This window comes from Tupaia chinensis, unplaced genomic scaffold, assembly GCF_000334495.1.
Source record: "Tupaia chinensis unplaced genomic scaffold, TupChi_1.0 Scaffold149798_1, whole genome shotgun sequence".
In the NCBI taxonomy this organism is placed as follows: Eukaryota; Metazoa; Chordata; class Mammalia; order Scandentia; family Tupaiidae; genus Tupaia; species Tupaia belangeri.
This window is the reverse complement of record NW_006209642.1, coordinates 470,325-474,366: the sequence shown is the minus strand read 5'-3', so window position 1 is coordinate 474,366 and position 4,042 is coordinate 470,325. Positions and strand designations below refer to the sequence as shown.

General features: G+C 39.8%; 1 pseudogene; it reads right to left on the bottom strand.

Moving 5' to 3' along the window:
* Positions 1–678: 678 nt before the first annotated feature.
* Positions 679–2,525, bottom strand: LOC102483540 (polypeptide N-acetylgalactosaminyltransferase 1 pseudogene; annotated as a pseudogene).
* Positions 2,526–4,042: the final 1,517 nt, after the last annotated feature.

Below are 4,042 nucleotides of genomic sequence, written 5' to 3'. Positions count from 1 at the left end.
TTTTCCCCACTGAGGTATAAAATCTATATAGAAATTTGATACTATACTATAACAAATTGTACTTTTTGTTTTGGTAGAGGTTTTTGCTATAGGACGCGTGCGTTCGCCAGAGAGACAGAAAGTGAGAAATCACCCCCCGGGGTGGATGGCAACGCCGCAATCCTTTCTCCTCCATTCTCTTCTCGGGGTCTTGGGCACACACGCACACGCGCCCGGCATGAGTTTTAAGCCACTGGGTCCAGGACGCGAACTGCGGTTGACTACATGGGAGAGTCCAGCGACATAGCCATTATGCTAACTGCTGGCCCCAACAAATTGTACTTCTCTTAGTTCTGTTTTAATTTCCTTTAAACCCTGTTTTATATAGTTTTTATTGTTGTAAAAACATTCTTTTTATGATTCTGAATCTTGTTCCAGTTCTTTATTTTTATATCAATATTTAGTATACTAGCTACCAGTTCTAATCAGGAAAAAAATCCTTGGACATCTCTTCATTGTGACAGCACACTTAGCAGAAAATACCAACGTGCAAGCAGACCAGGAACGGTACAGCTCTCCAGAAAGCACATTTCGTTGATTGTTTCACTGTCTGAATGTTCTTTCCCGTCGTCTTGATGAAAAACTCTTTCAGTCTTGTAAACATCAGTGTGCACAATCTCCCTACTATGCAGCTTCACGTCCGTTGACAGGAAGGCTGGTTCACAGCTAGTGAAAAGCTAGAGGAGTCTAAGTTTTAATGGCTGATAAACCTTACATCCTGCAGAGGAAAGCACTTTTCCTTTTTTGCCACTTGAGTGTGGCAGAAATGTATGCTGAGGTAGCCCAGTCAATCTGTATTTTTTTCTTTTTTTCTTTTTACATTTCATAAATTTGGTCTCAGAATATTTCTGGAAGGGTAACATTTTGAAGAAGCCATTGCTGGGACCGGCTTCTGTTGCAGTCTCTAATGCTGGGCACCTGGCTGTCCTCTTCTGTGGCTTTATCTGGGCACTGATTACTGTTCACATGCTATAGGGTTAATTTCACTGGGTTGTACTCCCAAAGCTGATTGCCTTTTAGGTGGTGGCATTTGAGCATGGTGACTGGGCCATTAAGTTTGGAAACATCCAAGCAAAGGTTGTCCTAATTTCTTTGTTGGCAGTGTACGAGAAAACCTGATTACCTCCCATACCACGACAATTAAAAATGCCAACTTTCTCGTTCTCTTTTCTAGCCATGTTGTCTGATTTGTTTCCACGTTTCGTATCTCTCCCAATGAGAAATAGTGACGTGTAATTTGAGAACCAGGATAAATATTCTCTAGATACCAAGAGAATGGTTTGCATTGTAGTCTGTGTCTAAGACCAAGTCTTGATGATATATTGCCATAATCTACATTTGTAACACCTGGAAAATTATATAGAAGAAATTCTTGAATTCATTCATCCATATTTCTGCAAACCATCTGTTGTTTTTATTGATCATCTGCTCTGTGCCTCCTGGAAACGTGTAAGGTGTCGCTTTCCGAAACACATGTCCAACATGTGAGCACGTAACAATTTCCAAAGTTCCTCCACACTGCCAAATCCTAAAGGAAATTTCTAGGTTTTCTCTTCCCCAAATATCCATTCTAGCATCATATGTTCCAATTTATCTCTGTCTATTGAAAAAAGGCCTCCTGCCATTGTAGGTGTCCTGACAGGAAGAGTCCGATCCCCTTTCCTTCTGTCCATTTCTCGTTGGGGAACAGGATACCAGCGAAAATTCAGCTTTCAGTGAAAGCCCCCGAAAGTCATATCTGAGCCTGCCATGTACTCAAAAGTATTGTCACTGATCACGTCAATGATGGCGCATACTACTGTTTTCCTGTCATGTTTGATCCTGGCGAGCAGAGGCTCCAGCCACCTCACTGTGCACTCACAGTGAGCGTCCAAGAAGGTGATCACTTGGCCTTTAGACATGGCAGCTCCTTTTAATCTAGCTCTGATCAACCCAGAGCATTGCTCCATTCCAGTGATGTGAACTGGTACTTTTAGTTTTTTCACATAACTCTAATGGCCTTTTCAAAAAAACTTTCACTGGCATCATCTACTAGAACAACTTCTTCTATCATGTGTCTTGGTGAGCGATTAATGACACTATGAACAGTTCGCAGAAGTGTGCTCCACGCCTCATTGTGGAATGCAATCACCACGCTGGTAGTAGGAAGGTTATCTGGATACACCTTTGTTTTACACCCTTCTAACATCAGGTAAAGATCTGTTGAGTGCTATCATCTCACTTGCCATTAAGTTGAACTGATTGATTTTAAACATCTCTTTGATCTTTTCTTGATCCTCCTTGGGAATGTCAGCTGGTTTCCCCATTTCTCCGGGACCTTCATGAGGCTTTTGTACTGGCTCTAGAACATCTCCAGCAGGAAGTCCTCTCTCCTTTTTCTCATCACATTTGTTGCACTCACTGAAGTAAAGCAGCAGGAACATATCCAAGAGTACACAAATCAAGGAGGTGGCTAGGACCACCTTGCAATATGCAAATTTTCTCATGGCATTTTAAGTCAAATGCAAAATTTTAAAATATGTGTGTGTGTGTGTGTGTGTGTGTGTATATATACAAAGATCATGAAAATTATTCCAATCCAGTTTCATCAGAAATCACGTTCATACCCCAACAATGGTTTTTCAAATGAATTCATATCCCAAATCCACATGTCCCACATTTCCTAGCACAGCGCGAGGCTCACGGTGGCGGGCGCTCGCGCCGCCTCTTCGGCCACTCAATCTCTTTTCATGTATATGATTTGCCGATCTTTTCTCCCATTCTGTGCATTGCCTTTTGATAGGGGTTTTTGCACAGAAGTTTTTAAATTGATATAGTCCCATTATTCTCATTTGTCTGTTTTTATTTTTGTTGCCTGTATTTTTAGTGTCATATTCAAGAAATCATTGCTGGGTAAATCTAATGTTATGAGCTTTTCTCCTCAAAGATTTTTATAGTTACAACTCTTACGTTCAGAGCTTTGATCCACTTCAAGTTAACTTTTGCCATAGTGCGGGCACCACCACACCCCAACTTTGAGTTAACTTTTGTATAAGGTACCACCTAAGGGTCCAAGTTTATAGGTAGGCATGTGGATATCCGGTTTTCCCAGTACCATTTTTTTAAGACTGTCATTTACTTATTGAATGGTCTTGCACCTCTTGTCAGAAATTTTTTTGACAGAGTTTATTTCTGGGCTGTCTACTCCATAGATCTGTATGTTTGTCATCATGCCAGTACAAGGTGTTTTAATTACTGTATTTAAGTAGTATGTTTTGAGTTGTTTATTTTTGCATGGAAATATACTAATGATACTTTTTGTTTCCCCAGTTTTGTTATAGGGTGTATGTGCCCACCAGAGAGAGAGAGAGGGAAAGTAAGAAATCACCCTCAGGGGTTGACCATGACACAATCCCTTCTCCTCCAGTATTTTGAAATTTGGAGTGCATACACACTAGTGCCTGGCATGATTTTCAAGCCTCTAGGTCCAGGACCCAGACCATGCAGTTGGCCTTTTAGGGTCTAGTGCCTTAACCTACATACCATCTGCTGACCCCACTAGTGACTTTTTAATATTACATTAGTAACAGTATATTTCATTGAATTCTCTTAATAGTTTTTCAGTTGATGAAGATATAATTATGTCTTCTGCAAATAATGACAAAATGCAGCCTCCTCTTGAAATTTATCTCATTTATTTTTGTCTTTCGTAGTAGTTTCAAAGCAATATTAAATATGCTGGTTACATAATGTATTTCCTTTCTCATATCTGACTTAATGAAAATTCTTTCAGTATTTTGTTGTAGAATATGATTTCACTTTTGGTTTGAGGCATATTCTATTCTTAAACTTTTTAGGTTGACATCAAATAGCTCAATTTTTATTTGGCACTATTGCAGTTTGTTTCTTATTGCTATTACCAGATAGAATGTTGATCTGAAGGTATTACAGAAGGACTGTCCTAGTCCATTTTTGGGTTCAGAGGACTTTAGCTAATTCATCTCCTATTTTTTTTCCCCCAGAA